General features: G+C 47.6%; 1 long non-coding RNA gene across 1 annotated transcript in view; it reads right to left on the reverse strand.

Moving 5' to 3' along the window:
• LOC137571019 (uncharacterized) overlaps nucleotides 1–19,756 on the reverse strand; it is a 146,264-nt gene extending 126,508 nt beyond the window's left edge. The window contains exon 1 of the long non-coding RNA XR_011031284.1: nucleotides 19,557–19,756. This is a non-coding gene — a long non-coding RNA (uncharacterized lncRNA). The remainder of the gene's footprint in view (nucleotides 1–19,556) is intronic.
• Between the last annotated feature and the right edge of the window lie 7,151 nt (nucleotides 19,757–26,907).

The following is a 26,907-nucleotide window of genomic DNA, read 5'->3' on the forward strand; positions in this document are numbered from 1 at the left end:
ACATCTCGGGCCTGGAAGAAAGGCAGCTTTATCTGGGCCCTGTTTACCCAATGCACCAGCAGAGCACTCTGGCACTCTCATGAGCAGAGCCAGCAAGACTCAATGCAGCTAAGGAAGTAGGGGAAGGGGGTGGGGGGGAGCAGAGGGCAAAATGGTGACCTTTATGGAAGCGGCACATCTGTCTGCATGCTCCGTTAATTCAGTCTGGCCTAAAAATATTCACTGTTAGGAAAATAAATCCTAATTTCTGAGCACATGGACGGCCGGGCCCCAGAGAAGGAGCTCTTTCTGAAGCTGCGGCTCGCATAGTAGCGTGAGAAATTAAAGCTTACGGCCATTCGGGATTCCTGTGGGGAACATTCGTCAATAGCCTCACAATATCGGAGTATTGTATATACTGGATTTATGAAACCTTCTCAGGCCTATTTTTTTTGCAGCAGTAATGCTAGGAGATGACTTCCTTATGCGGTGGTATCTAAACGAGAATAACTCATTGGGTTACGAAGCCCAGACCCTGGGTGTGTATGGAGAGAATCTACAGTATATTCTTTGTGAGGACAAAAAAAAAATTAAATCATTAAACCTGTCTAAAACAGGTAAGCTGGGTAAAAATGGGTGTGTCTGTCAGATGAATTGTACAGGCCCTGTATAGGGAATTTTTGGGCGTAAGTTAACCAACAGAGTGTGCAGGGAAGTGCACTTGCACCCAGGGGCATATCTACAAATCATAGGGCCCCCCAGCAAAACTTTCAAGGGCCACTCGAATATTCACCCCATTTCTCTTTGCCTACCCATAGTGACACGAATAGCCTCAGAGTCCAAATTGCAAGCAGTGGCATAACTATAGGGGCTGCCCAGGGGCATTTTGGGAGGCAGGAGGAGTCACAGCATGAGGGGAGAGCATGGCCACCTACATCGGCGGGGAGGGGGGACAGTCCCCCCATCCCTCACCTCGGGCTCTCCCCTCAGCGCTCCCCCTCCAGCATTTGTGCCACTGCTGCTGCCAATGCTTAATGCTGTAGGAGGAGCACTAAGGGGAGAGCCCGAGGTGAGGGGGAGGAGTGGCTCCCCTCCCGCCAAAGTAGGTGGCCATGCTCTCCCCTCATGCTGTGACTCCTCCTGCCCCCCAAAACGGACCTGAGCGGGCCCAGGGGGGGGGGGGTCATTAACATTTTCGCGGAGGGGTGTGATGTCTAGTTACGCCCCTGCTTGCATGGTAGTCCACAAAAGCTTCTAAAGACATGCAGCTCTGTACTGAGCATGCCCGAACGCTCCCGCATGCAAAGTACGAAGCCACCCGTCTTCGAAAGCACTCAGGGACACTTCTGTAGACTGATGAAAATCGCCGAAAGCTTATTTGACTTGAGTTGAGCTTTCGGGTTGGAATGACTCCGAGTTCCGACGATCCGCATCAGATTTTGGCCGTTTTGAGTCAAATCGCGAATCTCTGAATTTCCACTGTTCCGAGTACCGCGTTCCGCGGAAAATTGGCATCCAGCAGCCGGAATTTTCAACAAAAAATATGCTTAAAATGATGGCATGCGATGGCAAGTGGCACTTAACCTGGTATATGAAAATTGGTTCGAAAACCAAGAATTTTGGGAGTAAAGTGTTGTCTACAAAATGGCATCAGGGTAATCCCCGGAGGCTATGCACTTTACAGTGGCAGAACGAGAAGTTTCCCACATGGATTGGGGGTCAAGGGCATCCCCTCCCCGGTCCCCCTATCCATGTGGGAAACGGCTCGTTCTGCTACTGTAACGTTGGTGGCCTCCAGGGACCAGGAATTACCCGGTGGCCATTCAGTTGAGGTCACTGTTCCAAAGGGTCATTTTACAGGTTTATTTCCTACAAAACTTATAAGCCGATTATCTTAAAAACTATATGGCCTTGTTAGCAATTTTTTTTTCACCTTACTCCTAATGGCCACTCTTACATATATAGCAAGTCTAGTGACCATAGCGCCATAGCTTTGCTATCAGGGATGCTCAAATCCGGACCCAGATGAATCCAGATAGTTGCTATTCGGATTTCATCCGGTTATACTTATATCACCTTTGCGGGGTGGGCGGCGGTGTTAATCTTACATATCATGACGTCTTCTTCGTCCATCCCTCGGCGCCACCCACGATGCGGTCCAAGCGGCGGTCACGTGACTAAAAACACTTCCTTCTTCCAGGTTGAAGGAGGAAGTGTTTGTAGTCACGTGACGCACGTGGACCGCATCGTGGGTGGCGCCGAGGGCTGGATGAAGAAGACGTCATGATAGGTAAGATTAACACCGCCGCCCACCTCGCACAGGTGATATAAATTTAACCGGATGAAATGCGAATAGCAGCTATCTGGATTCATCCGGGTCCGGATTTGAGCATCCCTGTTTGCTATCAACCGCAGAAATCGGCACCATTGAATTTAATAGAAAATGCTTGCGGTACTCGAAACTTCAGAACTCGGAATTTACCTGCGGAACACAGAGTTCTGATGGAATTGGAATTTGGCTGTTCTGATCAACCCTATATTTCACCAGTTGGTCGAATAACTGCAACGGGGATGACAGTACTGGACTGAGGACATGGGAGAGAGAGGCCCGAGAAGGCTCTATAGCTGGGCAGCACAGTGGCGTAGTGGTTAGCTCTCTCGCCTTGCAGCGCTGGGTCCCTGGTTCGAATCCCAGCCAGTGCACTATTTGCAAAGAGTTTGTATGTTCTCTCCGTGTCTGCGTGGGTTTCCTCCGGGCACTCCGGTTTCCTCCCACATTCCAAAAACATACGGATAAGTTAATTGGCTCCCCCTAAAATTGGCCCTAGACTACAGTACTTACACTACATAATATAGACATATGGCAATGGTAGGGATTAGATTGTGAGCTCCTTTGAGGGACAGTTAGTGACAAGATATATATATATATACTGTACAGTGCTGTGTAATATGTCGGCGCTATATAAATACTAAATAATAATAATAATTCTTGTTCAGAGGGACCGTGCACAGCAACAGTGCGTCTGTCAATGGATCGGGAAGCCTCTGGACTATCTGCAGGGTTCCCTCTACTTGGGTAAGTGTCTAAGTTTTTTTTCCTTAAGTTACAGGTTCACTTTAAATTTTTCTATAGAACTGACTGATAAATTTTATAGAATGAGGGCAAATATTTCTGCAATGCAGTGTCCTCTGCGATTGTGACAATGATGGTAATTATACACAGTACTGACAAAAATGTTTTTCGCAATAGGTGTCCTTCAACCACGGGAACGTTCTGATAATTGTTTTTCTTTTTTATTATTATTTCTTTTTTTTTTTGTGTGCAAAACCAGGGATGCTCGGATGTGCCTCATCCACGAATTCGGAAATCCGCGTGGTTGCAAAAAAAAATCCGCATTCGGCCCCGCCGCATGCGGATTTTCGTCCGCGTCCACGCAACCACGCGGATTTTTTCCCGTGAATGGCGTAATCACGCGCGGATTCACGCCCGGAGGCGGATTTTCTTTTAACGTTAATAACAAAGCCCCCATACATGCTACAGTCCCCCAAATAGCATGGATTATCGAGGTGATAAGGGGCAACATAACTTCAACATAAAAAATTCCCCCCCAAAAATGTTTTCTAGAGAAAATGGATTTTAAAGTGAAATCAACACTTTAAATGGGACTATTAATTGGTAATAAGTGGTTTTAAAAAGGGATATACGCGTTAAGCAGTCAAAGAGGTGAAGGCGAGTTCCAATGGCACTTGGCGGCGAAGGTACCGCTGGAGGAGGATGAGTGGCTGACGGCAAAAAGGCTCCAGAGAGGTTTTTGTAATTTTTTTTTTATTTTTTATTTTTTTTGCAGCAATTAGCAATGACATCGCAGCAGAGTTGTCAGTGGACACGGGCAGTGTGAACGCAGAGTGCAGTGGTGGTAGCGACTGAGTCAGGAGAAGGACTATGCGGGTGGTCAGTTCAGCAGCACAGAAGGACCACGGCAACATACTGGTGGTAGTAGTAGCAGCACAGCGTCATAGTGCTGGCCAAAAAATTAAATGCACCCGGTGACCCGGGCAGTGTGAACGCAGAGTGTAGTAGCGACTGAGTCAGGAGGACAAAGCGGGCGGTCAGTTCAGCAGCAGCAGCACAGTAGTAATAGCACAGCGTCATAGTGCTGGCCAAAAAATTAAATGCACCCGGCGACCCGGGCAGTGTGAACGCAGAGTGTAGTAGCGACTGAGTCAGGAGGACAAAGCGGGCGGTCAGTTCAGCAGCAGCAGCACAGTAGTAGTAGCACAGCGTCATAGTGCTGGCCAAAAAATTAAATGCACCCGGTGACCCGGGCAGTGTGAACGCAGAGTGTAGTAGCGACTGAGTCAGGAGGACAAAGCGGGCGGTCAGTTCAGCAGCAGCAGTAGCACAGTAGTAGTAGCACAGCGTCATAGTGCTGGCCAAAAAATTAAATGCACCCGGCGACCCGGGCAGTGTGAACGCAGAGTGTAGTAGCGACTGAGTCAGGAGGACAAAGCAGGCGGTCAGTTCAGCAGCAGCAGCACAGTAGTAGTAGCACAGCGTAATAGTGCTGGCCAAAAAATTAAATGCACCCGGTGACCCGGGCAGTGTGAACGCAGAGTGTAGTAGCGACTGAGTCAGGAGGACAAAGCGGGCGGTCAGTTCAGCAGCAGCAGCAGCACAGTAGTAGTAGCACAGCGTCATAGTGCTGGCCAAAAAATTAAATGCACCCGGCGACCCGGGCAGTGTGAACGCAGAGTGTAGTAGCGACTGAGTCAGGAGGACAAAGCGGGCGGTCAGTTCAGCAGCAGCAGCACAGTAGTAGTAGCACAGCGTCATAGTGCTGGCCAAAAAATTAAATGCACCCGGTGACCCGGGCAGTGTGAACGCAGAGTGTAGTAGCGACTGAGTCAGGAGGACAAAGCGGGCGGTCAGTTCAGCAGCAGCAGCAGCACAGTAGTAGTAGCACAGCGTCATAGTGCTGGCCAAAAAATTAAATGCACCCGGCGACCCGGGCAGTGTGAACGCAGAGTGTAGTAGCGACTGAGTCAGGAGGACAAAGCGGGCGGTCAGTTCAGCAGCAGCAGCACAGTAGTAGTAGCACAGTGTCATAGTGCTGGCCAAAAAATTAAATGCACCCGGCGACCCGGGCAGTGTGAACGCAGAGTGTAGTAGCGACTGAGTCAGGAGGACAAAGCGGGCGGTCAGTTCAGCAGCAGCAGCAGCACAGTAGTAGTAGCACAGCGTCATAGTGCTGGCCAAAAAATTAAATGCACCCGGCGACCCGGGCAGTGTGAACGCAGAGTGTAGTAGCGACTGAGTCAGGAGGACAAAGCGGGCGGTCAGTTCAGCAGCAGCAGCACAGTAGTAGTAGCACAGCGTCATAGTGCTGGCCAAAAAATTAAATGCACCCGGTGACCCGGGCAGTGTGAACGCAGAGTGTAGTAGCGACTGAGTCAGGAGGACAAAGCGGGCGGTCAGTTCAGCAGCTCAGAAGGAGGACCATGGCAACTTACTGGTAGTAGTACCATAACACCAAAAAATTAACCAAGGTAGGCACTAGGCAGGTAGTAAATGTCTTTATAAAGGCAGGCATAGTTAACAACAGCACATGCAGCAGCCACTTCATGTCCCCCTGTGTCCGACAATAGGGGCCAGAAACTCACCTTCCACCCAAGCCTGGTTGATTTTCAGGAAGGTGAGTTTGTCCACAGAGGCGTGGGAGAGCCGAGAGCGCTTCTCTGTGACCACGCCACCGGCCGCACTAAAGCATCTCTCTGAGAGGACACTGGAAGGAGGGCAGGATAGGAGTTCCAGGGCGTACTGGGAAAGCTCGCTCCAGATGTCCAGTCTCTTGACCCAGTACTCCAAGGGGTCCACGGGGCTGTCGGTGTCATTGAGCCCGCTGGATGACCCCATATAGTCAGACACCATGGTGGTCAGTCGTTGCTTGTGCTGGTTGGTGGTGGATGCTGTGGCGGGCACCTCTGTTCTGGGCTGCTGCACTGCATACAGGCTCTTGCTTAGGCTCTTCAGGTCTCCAGGGCGCCAGTTGCTGCTGCTGCTGCTGGTGGTTGTTGTTGTGCTGCTAGTGGCAATGGCAGGCACCTCTTGCTGGCTTGGCAGAGCAGTTACAGTGGGGGTGGAAGGCTGGGGGAATGCTTCCAGTAGTCTGCGCACAAGGGCCTCCTTCAACTCCCTTGTGCGTTGCTCGGTGGTGGATGGCGTCATTAAGTCTCCCAGCTTCCCCTTCAGACGGGGATCAAGCATCAAGGTAATCCAGATGTCCTCCCTTGAACGCATCTGGATCACCCGGGGGTCCCTGCGAAGGCAGCGCAACATGTGCACAGCCATGGGAAACAAGTGGGCCCTGCCAGCAAGATCTTCCTCGTCCTCGCCATTGTCCCATAACGCATGCCTGTCCTCTTCCTGTGCCATGTCGTTGTCCTCCTCAAACCGCCATCCACGTACAACGCCTGCTGCACTCTGCTCCTCCTCCTCCTCCTCATTCAGGTTAGGGACCTCCAACTCTTCCACTACCTGCTTTGAGCCCTCCTCTGAGCTGGACTGTGCTGCCATCTGCTCCTGTTCTTCCAACTGCCTCAGGGCTTCATCCCCACGCTCAATTAAATTGTCCATTGCCTGCTCCAGTAGACAAACCAAGGGCACCCACTGGCACACAGAGGCCCGCTCCTCACTGACCATCTTGGTTGCCTCCAGGAAGGGACTCAGCACCAGGCATACTTGCTGCATCAGTGTCCACTGAGTGGCAGTAATCATGGGGACTTGCTGGCTGCTGGGGACACTTGGGTCTAGCATGTAGGCCCTAAGAGCCAGCCTGTGCTGACACAGCCGCTCCAACATGGCCAGAGTCGAATTCCAGCGAACTGGCATGTCGATGATCATCCGGTGTTGTGGCCTTCCATACTGCTGCTGTAAGGTGGACAAGAGTGCAGAGGCAGTGGCTGACAGGCGGAAAAAGCGTACCACCGCCCGGGCATCCTGCAGCAGCTCGCTCATCCCCTGGTAGGTGCGCAAGAAGCGCTGCACCACAAGATTGAGCACGTGGGCCAAGCAGGGGATGTGCTGGAGGTTTCCCTGCTGCACTGCTGCCACCAGGTTGGCCCCGTTATCGGCTGCCACATACCCCACTTCCAGGCCTCTGGGGGTCAGCCACCTCCGCTCCTGCTTCCTGAGGGCGGCCAGGACGTTGGTGGCCGTAAGCCTCTCCTTCCCCAGGGTCACCAATTTTAAAAGGGCTTGGCAGTGCCGAGGCTTGGCGCTGCTGCTGCCGAGGCGGGCTTGCTTTCCGGGTGCTGAGGGAGTGTCGTGACAGGACCCTTCTGCATCCCCCCTGATCCCGCGTGGTGGCACCACTAGCTGGGCTGATGCGCTCTTGTCCTCCCTCCCTTCCATCAGTGTCACCCAGTGGGCCGTAAAGGACAGGTAGCGACCTGTCCCAAATCTGCTACTCCACGAGTCCATGGTCACGTGGACCCGCTTGCCCACAGAGTAGTCCAGGGAACGGGCCACGTTTTCCACCGCAAACTTGTGGAGTGCTGGGATCGCGCTCCTGCTGAAATAGTGGCGACTGGGGACTTGCCACTCGGGGATGCCAAATTGGAGCAGCGTCCGCATGGCGCTCCCCTCCTGCACCAGGGAGTAGGGAAGCAGCTGTGATGCCATGGCCCGGGCCAGCAAGCCATTTAGTTTGCGGATCCGCCTGTGGCTTGGAGGCAGAGGCTTGGTCAGACCCTGAAAGGTGTCGCTCAGCAGGGTCTGACGACGCTGGGATGCAGGGGAGACAGAGGAGAGAGACGAACACTGGCTGCCAGCCTCAATGTCTGTGTCCTGAGCAGCCGAGGTGGAAGAGCGCTTGCGTGCTACTACTGCTGCTGCTGTGGGGGATTCACGACCCTGAGGGAGGGAGGATGCTGCTGCGCTGGTGGGCCTTCTGCTCTCAGGAACCCCTGCCAGCAGTGCCTGCTTCCTCTTAAAGTCCGCATACTCGCGGCAGTGGCGGCTTCTCAGGTGGCCCTGGAGGGATGAGGTACCCATCTTGCTCAGACTTTTCCCACGGCTCAATCTTTTGCTGCATAACCTGCACACCGCATACCTTTTGTCATCAGTACATTCCTCAAAGCAATCCCACACTGGTGACTTTAATTTACTGCGGCCCCCACTAGCAGAGGGTGCAGCGGAGCAATGTGTGGTAGTAGTTGCCGGGGGTTGCATGGTGGTGGTGCCGGCTGAAGCAGTGTCCTGTCTACTTCCTCCACGCCCACTGCTGCCGATGCCCCTGCCCCTGCCTGACATATGGCGATATCCTTGCCTAGGCCGAGGTGACTCGTCATCCTGCTCTGACCATTCTTCCACGGACTCAGCAGGCTGCACATAGTTAGGGTCCACAACGTCATCATCAGCAGCATCATCATAATCCAACTCTTCCTCTGACTCCCCCGCCTCCTCTTCTGTCCCTACATCCCCAGACACAGACCCCTCTTCTTCATCACCAGAACTCAACAACGCTTGTGATTGTGGCCCGATCTCAATCTCTGCCACATCAGTCCCCAGTAAGTCCTGTGCTTCTTGCATCAGCAGGTTCCCAGATGCCGGACTGAGGGACAGAACGCTGTCATCCTGGGAGGGCTGCTGACCAGTGGGTGCTGGGGTGGATGTCACAACAAGCGTGGGATGTTGGCTGCTGCTGCTACTGCTTGGAGTGGTGCTCACAGTAGAGGTCTGGGAGGAAGTCATGATGTCCATGAGTACGTCAGGTTCCATTTGCTCAACCACCACACGGGGACCAGAAACGTTAAAATATTTGGACAATGGCGTCCGCTGACTCGGCCCAGGCTTTGCTGCCCCCTTTTCTGCTGCATCACGACCACGTACAGCTGGGCGTCCTCTCCCTGGACGTGGAGCAGTCCCAGAGGTGGCTGAGGCAATTGAACTCCCTTTCCTCTCACCCCGCGAAACCCTGCCAGACATGTTGCTAGTAATGAATCACTGGATGCAGTGGGCACAGTACAAGGTCACTGAAGGATGCAGTGGGCACAGCACAAGGTCACTGAAGGATGCAGTGGCCACAGTACAAGGTCACTGAAGGATGCAGTGGGCACAGCAGTGGGCACTGGATATACAACTAGGTCACTGAAGGATGCAGTGGCCACAGTACAAGGTCACTGAAGGATGCAGTGGGCACAGCAGTGGGCACTGGATATACAACTAGGTCACTGAAGGATGCAGTGGGCACAGTACAAGGTCACTGAAGGATGCAGTGGGCACAGTACAAGGTCACTGAAGGATGCAGTGGGCACAGTACAAGGTCACTGAAGGATGCAGTGGCCACAGTACAAGGTCACTGAAGAATGCAGTGGGCACAGCAGTGGGCACTGGATATACAACTAGGTCACTGAAGGATGCAGTGGGCACAGTACAAGGTCACTGAAGGATGCAGTGGGCACAGCAGTGGGCACTGGATATACAACTAGGTCACTGAAGGATGCAGTGGCCACAGTACAAGGTCACTGAAGGATGCAGTGGGCACAGCAGTGGGCACTGGATATACAACTAGGTCACTGAAGGATGCAGTGGGCACACAAGGATGTCACACTGTGTAATGAGATGCTCATATGCCAGCGAGCGAGCGAGCAGTGGGCACTGGGCACGGCACAAGGTCACTGACAGAATGAATGAACAGCGCTGGCAGAGAGTGGCGGCGCTGGCGGTGTGACTGGCTGCCTGCAAATAGTACAAGTGTATAACTGTCACTGGAATATACAAGTGAACACTGCAGCTGCACTAACCTGCCTGCCTGCACTCTACACACAGATAATCCCCACTCCCACTACACTGCAGCACTGAACCTGCCTGCACAGCACTACACACAGTTAAATAATCACTAGACTCCCACACTCCCACTACACTACACTGACTACAACTAACTACAGCAATCACTCACTGACTAGCTAACTGTGTACAGTATAAGAGCAGTGTTAGCAAAAAAAACGCTTTGTTTTTAACACAATAAATGCACTTGCTCAAACAACAATGGCCTGGAGATAATCCTCTCAGCACCACAGTCTAGTAGCAAGGACAGAGCTTTTCCATCATGGCCGCCGCTTTATATTCAGGAGGGGAGGGCATAGCTCCCCTCCTGTGATTGGTTGCTAGGGCCTGGCTGGGGCACTCTGATTGGCCTGCAATGTGTCACTTCCGCATAGTTTGACGCATTTCCGTAAACCACGACTTCAGCCCCGGGTTTCACGAGCGTGAATGTGGATTTCTGTCCGCATTCACGCGAAGCCGAAGTAGATTTTCGTGGTTGAAAATCTATTCACGGATTTTCGTGTCCGAGGCGGAATGCGTCAAAATGGTCGTGAATCCACGCGTAAGCGTGATCACGACCTGGCGGTGAGCACCACTGTGCAAAACTACCGTATGCTTGACTCAAACCATTCATGGCTTTCCAGAAGCTTTTTCTCCCAACAAGCGGCCACTTTCACTCCCTCGAAAACTGGCCTGGGGATTTTTTTTTTATAGCCCTGTACCTTCCACTTCCTAAAAATAGGCCCTTTTATTTGTAAATAGCCAGAAACACTTGCTTTTTTTTTTATGCAGGCCACGCGGACCCCGGTGGCACAAAGCCAAGCTGTCACCTACAATTGCCCTAGTGATTGCTCATGTGTACAGTGTACGCTGAGTGTTTGTGAATCGCTCATAGTCTGCAATCACGCTCGGCAGAAAGAAAAACACGGGCCATGAATGACACATTAAAACAGGGCCGATCCCAGGCACCCCGAATGCCAATTAGAGAAAACTGTGCTTTCACTTATAAGAAAATGACTCAGCAATCACACACACACACCGAGGGCCCAAGCCAAACGTTTGAAAGCAAACTCATTCAACATATGTCATGAGTCCTTGTGAAAGTATGTATGATTCACGGCCACTTCCTGTGTCTTTTTGAAAGAGAGAGAAGGAGAAGGGAGGGGGGCAGAATAAAAAAGGACATTCTGTGGAATGAAAGAAGGCTTTAGCTTCTCTACTGTTGCCGAGTGAAAAAAAAAAGTATTTTAATAAGGCCATCTGAGAAAGACTTCATTTCCTGTGCATGAATAAAACAGCTGTAGTCAGCACAGATGGCTGACTGACTCCATGCACTGGCCTCGCTAGTCCTCACCTATCTTTATTTAAAGGGAATGCAATGCCCTTTTTATATTTTATTCAATGCTGAGTAACCATCGGGAGCGTTAATTAAATGGTTTCTACTTTGCTTGTGGTATACTGCTTAAAATGCTACTACTAATAATAATAATTAAAAAAAAACAGTGAGATAAAATAAACTAAAGAGGCTCTTCTGAGGTGCACCTTCTGAGTCCTCCTGCAACACCTCCTGCAGCACCACAATAGCCTTCCAACCCAAGGGTCACCATTATGGGCCGTGTGGTGGCTGACTGTATTAGCCAGTGGTGGCGCTACACCGGGGCACAGAAACCCCCCTGGGGGCTTGGAATAATTTGTCTGTGATCTGTCCACACAGGAGCAGCTTGCTAGCATGTAAGGGTTAAAGCATGCCAGCCAACGAGCCAAGTACAACTGCAGGTAACTTTCCTCCAATAAAAGCACCATCATTTGGACAATCTGCTCTGCTCAAAAGCCTCTGAGTTCTGTTTGTGATGTGATGTTTACATTTGGTGCCTATCGTTACAGAACAAAACCTCACCATACAAATATTGATTTAGATCATCCAAATGGCCCCCACCAGCCTGCCATCTTGCCCCCCCTCCCCCCCCCCCCCCCAAAAAAGAAAAAAAATTGAAGCAGTTATTAGCCCATTTTTGCTTTGTATTGTTTTGGTCTGAATCTTTGCTAGGCAGGAGCATAGCTACCAGTCATGCACTCCCCAGCAAGAACATTTCAGTCCCCCCCAACATTCACCCCCACCCCCTTGGTAATACTGGTAGCATGGGGGCCCATCTGCTATTGGTCATTTAACACCATGACACCCCTTGCTTATAACAACAATTAGGGCCACAGCAACAGCAACAACTGACCTGGAGGGTGGACCCCCGTATTGGAGGAAGTCAGAGTGAGAGGTTAGCCCCCCCCCCACAGTACATTTGACCCAGGGTGCAGCAACAACCCATGGGACCCACCAGCAAAATTAGCATGGTGTCACCTCCTGCCCCCTTCCCCAACACCAATTACCCTTTATAGCAGAGTAATGCAGTGAAGCTCTGTGCTTCCATACCTCCAGCTCCTGATCCTGTGACATGCACTCAGAGCCAAAGCTATGTAGCACAGAGCAGACACTGTCAGGAAGAGGGGACCCCAAGCAGCACTGGAATAGGTAAGTATTAATTTGCTCCGCTGCGCTCAGTGGCGGTGCCACGCGGGGGCTTACCCAGGCTTCAGCCCCAGCTGGCGACTTATCAGCCCCCCCTAAAGCCCCCCCCCCCCCTGCCGCAAGTTCCTATTTTGAGGTTCACTTCACACAGACACAGGCAAAATAAGGAGGAGGAGGACTGTCTCACAGTATGACAGCCTCAACGATCAGTCACCGCCCCGACCCGGGTCATAGATGCAGCCACGCAAACAGAGCGGCCCGCAAGGGTACGTTTATGGCGGCGTATAAATTTGTGTCACGTGACGACGCCTGGCATCACGTGACACCTGCAGCAAGCTCACCTCGCCTGGACCGCCTGCCCACTCAGGCACTGCAGCTTAAGTTGCCGCCGGCCAATAGGAATAGGGAGCACTGTCTGACATGCCAGTACCAGACCAGCAGACTGCGTCACTTAGTGAGTGACTGGCTGCCAGACAGAGCCAGCACTCACACCCATGGACAGCACAGCAGACAGGCAGCAGCACGCACAAACGTCTGAGCCTCCGAGGACTCAGGAGTCGGAGCTCAGCAGCAGGAGGAGGAGGAGGAAGGACGACTCAAGGTGGGTGGGTGTTCAGCCAGCCAACTGCCATTTTTTTTTTTTTTAGCACCAGCTAGGCCTGAGCTGAGCTCATCCCGGCACTGCCACCAACCAGGCCTGAGCTGCCCTGGGGGGCCCCCAGCCCACCACCATTAGCCAGGCCTGAGGCCTTCAGCCCACCACCACCAGCCAGGCTTGAGCTGCCCTGGGGCCCCCAGCCCGCCACCAGCCAGGCCTGAGCCTGAGGCGTTCCGTCCAGCCCACCACCAGCCAGGCTTGAGCTGCCCTGGGGCCCCCAGCCCACCACCACCAGCCTGACTACATATACTGGGGACATCTATATACCTGGCTACCTATACTGGGGAGATTGGCTATCTGTCATTATGTGCATTAACTGGTGAAACGCTGTCGCTCATTACATGCATTTACTGGGGAAACGCTGTCTGTCATTATGTGCATTTACATCATTTTATTTTATGTAATTACATTAGCTGGTGCAACTAGATTACAGTTAGCCCCGCCCACATGACATCATGCCCACGCCCATTTTCTTGCCGTAGCGCAACACCCCCCCCGTGAGCCCCGCCTGCCAGCCCATGTGCCCCCTTTGAGCACCCCAAAAATCTGAAGCTGGAGCCGCCACTGGCTGCGCTACTCTGCAGAAGGGGAGGAGGAGGACTGTCCGGTAAACGTTTAATCTTAATAATCAATTTAGCCAGCAACTTAGACTATATTTTAGAATTTGGCCCCTTACATGATTGAGTGTCACACTCCTGCTTGAAGTCACAATAATAATTAAATCATACCTCCCAACTCTTATAGTTAAGAAAGAGGGACACTTTAAGACACACCCCTGCCACGCCTCTATCCAGGTCCAGCCACACCCCTAGTCAAGCATATCACAAACCATCATTAGTTTTATATAATAATAACATTTAAAAGTAAAAAAAATATATTTAATGCTTGGGAACAAAGTTAAGAGTCAATTTAAAACATATATTGGGCTTGATTCACAAAGCGGTGCTAACCTACTTAGCACGTCTAAAGTCTTTAGACGTGCTAACCAGGGTGCTAAGTAGGTTAGCACTGGATTTCTCAATTGAGAAAACCGGTGCTAACCTACTTAGCACCCTGGTTAGCACGTCTAAAGACTTTAGACATGCTAAGTAGGTTAGCACCGCTTTGTGAATCAAGCCCATTTTGGGAGAAAAATACATATATACATATATACATATATTTACATATATCTGTACATCAGTCCGGAGAGTAGGACAAAGGAGGAGAAAAGTAGGACGGAGGGATTCGATTCCCAAAGAGGGACTATCCCTAAAAAAAAAAGGGCAGTTGGCAACTATGATAAAATACATGTTATTTATTATGTCTTTAAAGTAGTTGAAGCTCAGCATTTCTTCATTGCTCAAAAGATTATTTACAGCATAAAATCTACTACCACAAAAAAATTGTAGCAGAACAGCATTCAAACAGTTAAACACAGCACTGTTTTTCAGTGGAAAGCTCCTTGCTTCAGTGGAAAGCTTCTGACTGCATCCAAAGAGGTGATGACATTATATTTTGTTTACATTCCTTTGTATAATACATTCCTAGCTGTGCTGAAAATGAGCTCTTAATATTGAGCTATTAATATATACATACAGCAGCTATGCAAGAAAATGCAATGGCAGCTTTCAGAGCTGATAAACTGTACTTTCGTAACTTGTAATCAGAAAATATGACTTAAAGGGAACCTAAACTGAGAGGGATATGGATGTTTCCTTTTAAACAATACCAGTTGCCTGGCAGTCCTGCTGATCTCTTTGCTGCAGTAGTATCTGGATCACACACCTGAAACAAGTATGCAGCTAATCCAGTCTGACTTCAGTCACAGCACCTGATCTCCATGCTTGTTCAGGGGCTGTGGCTAAAAGTAATAGAGACACAGGTTCAGCAGGAGAGTCAGGCAACCGGTATTATTGTAAAAGGAAAAATCCATATACTTCTCAGTTTAGGTTTCCTAGTAAACCACTAGAGTTAGGCCGAACCTCCGATTTTAGGTTCGCGAACCGGGTTCGCGAACTTCCGCGGAAGGTTCGGTTCGCGTTAAAGTTCGCGAACCGCAATAGACTTCAATGGGGATGCGAACTTTGAAAAAAAAAAAATTATGCTGGCCACAAAAGTGATGGAAAAGATGTTTCAAGGGGTCTAACACCTGGAGGGGGGCATGGCGGAGTGGGATACACGCGAAAAGTCCCCGGGAAAAATCTGGATTTGACGCAAAGCAGCGTTTTAAGGGCAGAAATCATATTGAATGCTAAATGACAGGCCTAAAGTGCTTTAAAACATCTTGCATGTGTATACATCAAGCAGGTAGTGTAATTAAGGTACTGCTTCACACTGACACACCAAACTGTTCACTGAACAGAACAGGTATGCAGTGGCGGGTTCACTGAACAGAACAGGTATACAGTGGCGGGTTCACTGAACAGAACAGGTATACAGTGGCGGGTTCACTGAACAGAACAGGTATACAGTGGCGGGTTCACTGAACAGAACAGGTATACAGTGGCGGGTTCACTGAACAGAACAGGTATACAGTGGCGGGTTCACTGAACAGAACAGGTATGCAGTGGCGGGTTCACTGAACAGAACAGGTATGCAGTGGCGGGTTCACTGAACAGAACAGGTATACAGTGGCGGGTTCACTGAACAGAACAGGTATACAGTGGCGGGTTCACTGAACAGAACAGGTATACAGTGGCGGGTTCACTGAACAGAACAGGTATACAGTGGCGGGTTCACTGAACAGAACAGGTATACAGTGGCGGGTTCACTGAACAGAACAGGTATACAGTGGCGGGTTCACTGAACAGAACAGGTATGCAGTGGCGGGTTCACTGAACAGAACAGGTATGCAGTGGCGGGTTCACTGAACAGAACAGGTATACAGTGGCGGGTTCACTGAACAGAACAGGTATACAGTGGCGGGTTCACTGAACAGAACAGGTATACAGTGGCGGGTTCACTGAACAGAACAGGTATGCAGTGGTGGGTTCACAGTACAGGTATGCAGTGGTGGGTTCACAGAACAGGTATGCAGTGGTGGGTTCACAGAACAGGTATGCAGTGGTGGGTTCACAGAACAGGTATGCAGTGGTGGGTTCACAGAACAGGTATGCAGTGGTGGGTTCACAGAACAGGTATGCAGTGGTGGGTTCACAGAACAGGTATGCAGTGGTGGGTTCACAGAACAGGTATGCAGTGGTGGGTTCACAGTACATGTATGCAGTGGTGGGTTCACAGAACAGGTATGCAGTCAGGGACAAGCTAAGCCTAACTAATCTTTCCCTATGAGAGACAGTGCAGCAGCTCGCCCTACTCTCACTAATGCAGGCAGTGGCACACGAGTGACCGTAATGGCCACCGCTGCCTGCCTTATATAAGGGGGGTGGCGCTCCAGGGGCTAGTGTAGCCTAATTGGCTACACTGGGCCTGCTGACTGTGATGTAGAGGGTCAAAGTTGACCCTCATGGTGCATTATGGGGCGAACCGAACTTCCGCAAAAGTTCGCCTGCGGGACGCGAACGCGAACCACGGAAGTTCGCATGGAACCGTTCGCAGGCGAACCGTTCGGCCCAACTCTATAAACCACCCTCATGTATTTTACCATATATATCAGTGGGAACATTAGAGAAAACACCTTCCCTGCTCTCTGTTTCATTCTTCACTGCTCAACTTGCTTCTAATCAGCCCTGATAAAATCCCCGACTGAGCATTCAGTCTAGCTTTGCTCAGGAATCATTATAGCTGAGTCATTATAGTAGAGCCAGCAGGGGGCAGGCTTGGCCTTGAAAAGACATCAGAGAAGACAGACTCAGCTGTAAGGATTCCTAAGCAAAGCCAGACTGAATGCTCAGTCGGGGATTTTATCAGGGCTGATAAGCAGGCTGAGCAGTGAAGAATGAAACAGAGAGCAGGTTCCCACTGATATATATGGTGAAATACATGAGGGTGCTTTGTCTTTGGTTCACTTTAAGCACAAAAGCCAATATGGTAACTGTATGGGTAATGAAAAGGAAAACATTTTTATTGAATGTTAAGTCAGAGTTTTATCCCACTTTAAGTACCATATATAGCATATACAGTATATTACATACATGTATGAGGCACATAAAACACTTTAAAGCATACATTGAACTATTTACATCATCAAGGCCTTGATTTATGAATGTCCTCATATTATAGTTCTCTCTATTAGGTCCTGACTCATCTGCGTATTCTGGGAGATATTTTTTTAGCTTGCTTACAAAATACTTTTTCAGCACCCAGCAAGTGGAAAAATACTAGAATGTATCTTTGAAGTTAATTTGGGCCAACTATTTTTTTTAGTATTTATTTTGCTTACTGGTGGCTGAAAATGTATGTAAAGGATAACGTGAGAAACCTTCTCTTATAAGTAAACTCAGGAGAAAAGTGAATTCAATCAGGGCCTTAAAGAGACACTGAAAAAAAAAATTATGATATTATGATTTGTATGTGTAGCACAGCTAAGACATAAAACATTAAGATCAGATACATCAGTCTAATTGTTTCCAGTACAGGAAGAGTTAAGAAACTCCAGTTGTTATCTCTATGCAAAAAAAGCCATTAAGCTCTACGACTTTCAAAGTCCTGGAGAGGGCTGTTTTCTGACTTTTTTTATCTCAACTGTTATGGAACTATTTACTTTTCCTCTGCCAGAGGAGAGGTAATTAGTTCACAAACTGCTCTGAAAGAATCATTTTGAATGCTGAGTGTTGTGTAATCTGCACATATTAGAGAATGATGCCATGTTAGAAAAACACCATATACCTGAAAATAAAAATATGAGAATATTTCCTTTGCTACTAATCTTCTAGTAATTATTCATAGTACACAACCAATTCATTATATCATTATTTTTTTTCGCTTCAGTGTCTCTTTAAAGCGGAATGAAATCCAGCATGTCTTCTTTGCTCTAATAGATTATTTACAGCATATTATATACAACTAGCATTTTTTTTTACAAGAACAGCATTCAAAGTGTTACACACAGGAATTAGAAGTTCCCTGCCATCAAAGCTAGACGCATCCGAACTGTAGATAATGTTATCTTGTATTTAATTGTATCAAGTGAGGAATGTAAACAAACACTTTTCTGGCACTGCAGGCTCTCCTGAAAACAGTCAGACAATCAGAAAGCATTTCTGCTTAAGTTAGAACATGAATAAAGCAGTTATAAATAAAATGCAAAGTCAGCTCTCAGAGCAAAAACAGTGTACTCTGGGAACGTATAATTTCTAAATGAATAATAATACTTATGCAAAAAAGCAAGTATGATAACCGTATGGCATATAACAAGTAGGAAAACATTGCTGTGGCAGCGGATGATGGCGGCGTGGGATCGATCAGCGCGTATGGGGTTGGAGGAAGCCCCAGGTATGTATAACATCTTTTTCATGTCCCCATCTCTGGTTCGCTTTAAGGTTGATTCACAAAACACTTCTCATGAATTATCTCACATTACTTATCTTTTGCCTAAAATGACGCATATATTACTCAATTTGTAGCATTGATTTCAGGCCGATTTGATCTTAATGATCTCATCTGGCAGAGATCAATGCCGCAGTATTGCCGTCTGATCCTCAGTTCGATCCATTTCCAGCCAAAATCAATCAAAGACAATTAACCTGGCATGCTGGAAAGATCTCACTTTAAAAAGCTCAGTTGGGTGTGCAGTCAATTTCCCGACAACAGACGGACCACAGGCTGGTCTGCCCCATGGAAAATATACAGTGGCACAACTACAATTCATGCCCCATACCCCCCCCCCCACCGAAATTTTGATGGGGCCACCAATATTCACACTCTTCTCCTCGCCTCCTCTTGGTGTCCATCACAGGCTTGGGGCCCATCTCACAAGGGTCAAGTGTGGTCATCACAATCGTCACACCCATAACAAGTTTAGCCACAAAACACCTGATATAGCCGGGGCTGCTCTCCTTTAATTACTCCTTTGAAAATATGTATCATCCGGGCCTGTGGCAAGTGAGGCTAGCTCACCTGTCCATTGGTGGAAACGCCGCCCTGTCCATTGGTGGAAACGCCGCCCTGTCTACTTTGGTAGCAGTTGCTTAGCATCTTAGTAGCCTGTACTCATGGGCGTAACTATAGAGGAACAGCCTCAATTTGCGGGGGCGGGCAGGAGATGTAAGAGGAGGTCCCAACTACTAACCTTCTATTCCTTCAATAAGGGGGTCCATCCTTCAGAACTGGTGTTTTTGTGGCTACACCTTTCATGGGTGTGATCATGATGGCCACACTTGTTTTTTGACCCTTGTATGATGGACCCCCAGGCTGTGAGGGTCACCAGGGGTAGGTAAGGAAAGGGTGTGAGCTGGATGAGGGCATCAAAGTTTTGCTCGGGAGGCATGATTCGTTGTTACGTCCCTGCTTATACTAGTTGCAGCAATTGAGGCTCTCATGTGACTTGATCCTTCTGTTCTCCAAAGTTCTCGACTGTTCTCCAACCTTAGTAAACCATCCTCAACGTGCACAGCAAGAAGAAGACAATGTGTGAAGCAGCTGGGGAAAGGAGGGTTGGTTTCCCCAGGGAACAAACCCTAGAGTTTTCTTACATTTGTTTGCACTGTGAAAGTCTCCCCAGGGAACTCCATGACTTCTAGGAATGTTGAAGCGGGAAAAAATACATTTCTTAGATTCACGCTGTAAGATGTGCTGCAAGCATGTCTCCTCTCAGCTGCAACTGCACCCGCACGGCACTGTGCATCAGTATTCAGCTCAACCAGCCCAGGCCCAGTACCGGCTGTCTGCTTCCTGTCCGGGCCAAGCCAAATGACTGTGGCCTAGGCTCCCCTCCAGGCACTTGGGTTCCTGCCCTGAATAAAATAAGCCCCAGATTAATACAAATGACAAGTCCTGTGATCCTTCACCAGATTGCTGACCGCTAAATTCTTGGCCTGCTACTGACTATTGTTCATGCTCCAGTCCGCTGCTCTGCTACAGAGTTATTTATGTTCAGCAGCTCATGTTGTAAGAAAGAGCTGAGAAATGTATCAGCTTTATTTTTATTTCCAAAAACAATTCCGAGCTTCCCTGAAAACCGGTTAGTCATAAGCTAGGCGGACGTGACACAGTCACTGGTATATAGTAACCTGTAAAATTTGGCAGATTTTAGTCTATTATACTAACTAGTGCTCATACTAACTCATCGAGATCACACAGACTCAGTTGACTTTACTGTTAAAGGTGCATACACACATTCAAGTTTGATTAACAAATCGATGGCCAATTTTACCACCTCCATGTAGTATGAGAGCCAACAGAGTTTGATTACTATGAACAGATGGGGCTCGATTTGCACATGCAAACTACTTTGCACCCAAGATTGCACGTACAAAGCCTTAACACTCAAGTTTGCACGTGCAAAGCCTTAACACTCAAGTTTGCACGTGCAAAGCCTTAACACCCAAGTTTGCGCGTGCAAAGCCTTAACACCCAAGTTTGCGCGTGCAAAGCCTTAACACTCAAGTTTGCGCGTGCAAAGCCTTAACACTCACGTTTGCGTGTGCAAAGCCTTAACACTCAAGCGTGCGCGTGCAAAGCCTTAACACCCAACTTTGCACGTGCAAAGCCTTAACACCCAAGTTTGCACGTGCAAAGCCTTAACACTCAAGTTTGCACGTGCAATGCCTTAACACACAAGTTTGCATGTGCAAAGCCTTAACACTCAAGTTTGCGTGTGCAAAGCCTTAAAGAGAACCTGTATTGAGTAAAAATATTTAAAATAAACACATGAGGTAACTTCAAATGAACATTGCATGGTTACCTTGCCATCAGTTCCTCTCAGAAGCTCACCATTTTCTTCTGACAATAATCCCTTCCAGTTCTGACAATATTTTGTCAGATCTGAAATATATCAGTTTCTGTCAGTAAAATATCAGTTGCTGTCAGTTATAGCTGAGAGGAAAACTGATGTACCAGGTAATGTCCATGTTTCCCCATGGCTCAAGTGGGCGATGTTACAGTTTAACTGTGTGCTGACCAGAAAGCTGTTATGGGTAATGACCATTTTCAAAATGGAGGACGGAAAATTCCCTTGATCACAGTGAACAAACAGGACGCGGGACAGGCGAAAGACACTGAGGAGTAGACTACACGGGAGGGAAGTATGACTTGTGTATGCTTATTTTGACTTTTCATTTTCAGTTCAGGTTTTCTTTAAAGAGAATCTGTATTGTTAAAATCGCACAAAAGTAAACATACCAGTGCGTTAGGGGACATCTCCTATTACCCTCTGTCACAATTTCGCCGCTCCTCGCCGCATTAAAAGTGGTTAAAAACTGTTTTAAAAAGTTTGTTTATAAACAAACAAAATGGCCACCAAAACAGGAAGTAGGTTAATGTACAGTATGTCCACACATAGAAAATACATCCATACACAAGCAGGCTGTATACACCCTTCCTTTTGAATCTCAAGAGATCATTTGTGTGTTTCTTTCCCCCTGCAGCTATCTTCCACTGAAGTGTCAGGCTGTTTCTTCCTGCAGAGTGCAGACAGCTCTGTCTTTGTCTGTAATTCCTCAGTATGTGAAAGCCCAGCCAGCTCAGAGGAGGATTTATCCAGCTTGTAAAAGATAATAGAGCAGAGAGAAGCTGCACTAATCTAAATAACACACAGGCAGTGTGCAGAGAGGGGCCTGGAGGGGGGAGATGCATCACAGAACCACAACACTGAAGAACTTGGCAGCCTTCCAGACACAGGCTGACAAGTCTGACAAAAGAGAGATAAGTTGATTTATTACAGAGATGGTGATAGTAGAACATGCTGCAGTAAGCCAGAACACATTAGAATAGCTTTTGGAACTTGTAGGATGATAAAAAACAGGATGCAATTTTTGTTACGGAGTCTCTTTAACACTCAAATTTGTGCGTGCAAAGCCTTAACACTCAAATTTGCGCGTGCAAAGCCTTAACACCCAAGTTTGCACGTACAAAGCCTTAACACCCAAGTTTGCACGTGCAAAGCCTTAACACCCAAGTTTGCACGTGCAATGCCTTAACACTCAAGTTTGCACGTGCAAAGCCTTAACACCCAACTTTGCACGTGCAAAGCCTTAACACTCAAGTTTGCACGTGCAAAGCCTAAACACTCAAGTTTGTGCGTGCAAAGTCTTAACACCCAAGTTTGCGCGTGCAAAGCCTTAACACCCAAGTTTGCACGTGCAAAGCCTTAACACTCAAGCTTGCGCGTGCAAAGCCTTAACACCCAAGTTTGCACGTGCAAAGCCTTAACACTCAAGTTTGCGCGTGCAAAGCATTAACACCCAAGTTTTCACGTGCAAAGCCTTAACACTCAAGTTTGCGCATGCAAAGCCTTAACACCCAAGTTTGCACGTACAAAGCCTTAACACCCAAGTTTGCACGTGCAAAGCCTTAACATCCAAGTTTGCACGTGCAAAGCCTTAACACTCAAGTTTGCACGTGCAAAGCCTTAACACCCAAGTTTGCACGTGCAAAGCCTTAACACCCAAGTTTGCATGTGCAAAGCCTTAACACTCAAGTTTGCATGGGCAAAGCCTTAACACCCAAGTTTGCATGTGCAAAGCCTTAACACGTGATAACTGAGTTATCACGCTTTAGTGAATCGAGCCCATTGTGTAAGCTCTCATACTATGTGAAAGTGGTAAAATTGGTCAGTTAACGGCCAATTAAAATTGTATGTGTGTACAAGGCTTAACCACTTCAGCTTTCACCTTCAGGACGGAAGCAATTTCTCCTGTTAGCGTTCCTCCCATTCATTCACCAATAACTTCATCGCTACTAATCACACATAAATGATCTATATCTTGCCTTTTTCACCACAAATTAAGCTTTTTGTGAGCGATACTTGTTTTCAGTAATTACTTTATTTTCTATGCATTTTACAAGCAAATACACATAAAAAGAAAACATTTACTATTTCTCCAATTCCATCCCCTATAGTTTTAAAATAAGCAGTGCTACTATGAATAAAACCCACACATTTTATTTGCCCATTAGTCCCGGCTATCACAACATTAAAAATTATGTTCCTAGTGCAATGTATGGCGTCAATATATTGTGGAAATAAAGGTATTTGTTCTGGGTTTTTTTGGTGTCCCATCAATTGTAAGCCCTTATGTACTAATATAACAGTAATATACTCTCATGACATACATATAAAAAAACCCTAAGCTAAGGCATTTCTGGATTTGTTTAAAATCTATTTGCTCTGTAATTGGGGGGGGGCAGGTGGGGGAGTGCTTTGGAATGAACATGGCCCCTGATCGGGGTCATGTCTATTCATTACAGGCACTGCGATTGGTTTAGGGAAGCCTTGTTTTCCTTCCCCAACCACCGACACGGAAATACTGCCGCTCATTGCGGTGGTCACCCGGTGCTTAAAGAGACTCAGAGATGAGTCTTACTGGCTTTTTTTTTACTTAACCGGGGCTTCCTCCAGCCCTATAAGCATGGCTATGTCCCTCGCCGTCCTCCTACGATGTCCTATTCAGCCGCGGTGAGCCCCGGTAAGAAAATAGAGCAGAGTGTTCTGAATGATTCCGAACCATGAGGCCAGGTGCACACATGGCATAAAAGCTTGTGGAGCGGGAAACGCTGCGTTTTATGCAGCAATGTTAGTCTATGGGACGCAGAAGGACCAGCGTTGCACTTGCGATTTACAGTAAGTGTTCTGCAGATGCTGGTAGTGTTGCATAATATGCAGGCTGGCTGCTAAAAATGCGCATAATGAAAATCTATGGTAACGCATATGCATTGTGCTTTCAATGCGTTTTTTAATGCCTTTTTAATCAACAATTGATCTCTGAAGTATTTCCGCTTCCTGTTGTCTTCCTATTGATTTGTGTATATATAAAAATGTAAAAACGCATACAAAACGCATATGCGTTTTGTATTAGCGAACCTCAAGCACAATTGAACACATAGACCTTGATTCACTAACCGGCACTAAGCCGGTTAGTGCCTTATCACTTAGTGGGCACAAACTACAGCCCTAACCTTATTTGAGGTTAGTGTGCCTTATCTGAGGTTAGTGTGCCTTATCTGAGGTTAGTGTGCCTTATCTGAGGTTAGTGTGCCTTATCTTAACGTAGTGCCCCTAAAGTAGCTTTGTCCGCACTAAAAAATGCACAAAGCTACATCGCTACAAAGCTACATCGCGCACTGCACCGCGCACAGCGTAATGCGTTGATCTTTGCGCGTGGTGCGACGATAACGTTGCACCGGCTATACTACATATGATGCGACCATGAGGTCGCATAGTATGCGACGATAACGGTGCCCTGATGCGCCGTTTAGGTCGCATCCTATGCGACCTTAAGGTCGCATCATGTACAGTATAGCGGGTGCGATGTTATCGTGCAGTGCACGATGTAGCTTTGTGCATCTTTTAGTGTGCACAAAGCTACTTAAGGGGCACTAAGTTCAGATAAGGCACACTAACCTCAGATAAGGCACACTAACCTCAGATAAGGCACACTAATCTCAGATAAGGCACACTAACTCAGATAAGGCACACTAACCTCAGATAAGGCACACTAACCTCAGATAAGGCACACTAACCTCAGATAAGGCACACTAACCTCAGATAAGGCACACTAACTCAGATAAGGCACACTAACTCAGATAAGGCACACTAACTCAGATAAGGCACACTAAGTCAGATAAGGCACACTAATCGCAGATATGGCACACTAACCTCAGATAAGGCACACTAACTCAGATAAGGCCCACTAACTCAGATAAGGCACACTAACCTCAGATAAGGCACACTAACCTCAGATAAGGCACACTAACTCAGATAAGGCACACTAACCTCAGATAAGGCACACTAACCTCAGATAAGGCACACTAACCTCAGATAAGGCACACTAACTCAGATAAGGCACACTAACTCAGGTAAGGCACACTAACTCAGGTAAGGCACACTAACTCAGATAAGGCACACTAACCTCAGATAAGGCACACTAACCTCAGATAAGGCACACTAACCTCGGATAAGGCACACTAACTCAGATAAGACACACTAACTCAGATAAGGCACACTAACCTCAGATAAGGCACACTAACTCAGATAAGGCACACTAACCTCAGATAAGGCACACTAACCTCAGATAAGGCAGACTAACCTCAGATAAGGCACACTAACCTCAGATAAGGCACACTAACCTCAGATAAGGCCCACTAACTCAGATAAGGCACACTGACCTCAGATAGGGCACACTAACCTCAGATAAGGCACACTAACTAAGAAAAGGCACACTAACTCAGATAAGGCACACTAACCTCAGATAAGGCACACTAACTCAGATAAGGCACACTAACCGGCTTTGCGCCGGTTAGTAAATCAAGCCCATAGAGCATACAGTGGTGTGAAAAACTATTTGCCCCTTCCTGATTTCTTATTCTTTTGCATGTTTGTCACACTTAAATGTTTCTGCTCATCAAAAACCGTTAACTATTAGTCAAAGACTACATAATTGAACACAAAATGCAGTTTTAAATGATGTTTTTTATTATTTAGTGAGAAAAAAACCCTCAAAACCTACATGGCCCTGTGTGAAAAAGAAATTGCCCCCTGAACCTAATAACTGGTTGGGCCACCCTTAGCAGCAATAAATGAAATCAAGTGTTTGCGATAACTTGCAACGAGTCTTTTACAGCGCTCTGGAGGAATTTTGGCCCACTCATCTTTGCAGAATTGTTGTAATTCAGCTTTATTTGAGGGTTTTCTAGCATGAACCGCCTTTTTAAGGTCATGCCACAACATCTCAATAGGATTCAGGTCAGGACTTTGACTAGGCCACTCCAAAGTCTTCATTTTGTTTTTCTTCAGCCATTCAGAGGTGGATTTGCTGGTGTGTTTTGGGTCATTGTCCTGCTGCAGCACCCAAGATCGCTTCAGCTTGGGTTGACAAACAGATGGCCGGACATTCTCCTTCAGGATTTTTTGGCAGACAGTAGAATTCATGGTTCCATCTATCACAGCAAGCCTTCCTGGTCCTGAAGCAGCAAAACAACCCCAGACCATCACACTACCACCACCATATTTTACTGTTGGTATGATGTTCTTCTGCTGAAATGCTGTGTTACTTCTACGCTAGATGTAACGGGACACGCACCTTCCAAAAAGTTCAACTTTTGTCTCGTCGGTCCACAAGGTAGTTACCCAAAAGTCTTGGCAATCATTGAGATTTTTTTTTAGCAAAATTGAGACGAGCCTTAATGTTCTTTTTGCTTAAAAGTGGTTTGCGCCTTGGATATCTGCCATGCAGGCCGTTTTTGCCAAGTCTCTTTCTTATGGTGGAGTCGTGAACACTGACCTTAATTGAGGCAAGTGAGGCCTGCAGTTCTTTAGATGTTGTCCTGGGGTCTTTTGTGGCCTCTCGGATAAGTTTTCTCTGCGCTCTTGGGGTAATTTTGGTCGGCCGGCCTCTCCTGGGAAGGTTCATCACTGTTCCATGTGTTTGCCATTTGTGGATAATGGCTCTCACTGTGGTTCGCTGGAGTCCCAAAGCTTTAGAAATGGCTTTATAACCTTTACCAGACTGATAGATTTCAATTACAGTACTTTTGTTCTCATTTGTTCCTGAATTTCTTTGGATCTTGGCATGATGTCTAGCTTTTGAGGTGCTTTTGGTCTACTTCTCTGTGTCAGATAGCTCCTATTTAAGTGATTTCTTGATTGAAACAGGTGTGGCAGTAATCAGGCATGGGGGTGACTACAGAATTGAACTCAGGTGTAATAAACCACCTTTAAGTTATTTTTTAACAAGGGGGGAGGGGGCAATCACTTTTTCACACAGGGCCATGTAGATTTGGAGTTTTTTTTTTTCACTAAATAATAAAAACCATCATTTAAAACTGCATTTTGTGTTCAATTAGGTTATCTTTGACTAATAGTTAACGGTTTTTGATGAGCAGAAA

The sequence above is a fragment of the Hyperolius riggenbachi genome, chromosome 4 (assembly GCF_040937935.1).
Source record: "Hyperolius riggenbachi isolate aHypRig1 chromosome 4, aHypRig1.pri, whole genome shotgun sequence".
Classification (NCBI taxonomy): Eukaryota; Metazoa; Chordata; class Amphibia; order Anura; family Hyperoliidae; genus Hyperolius; species Hyperolius riggenbachi.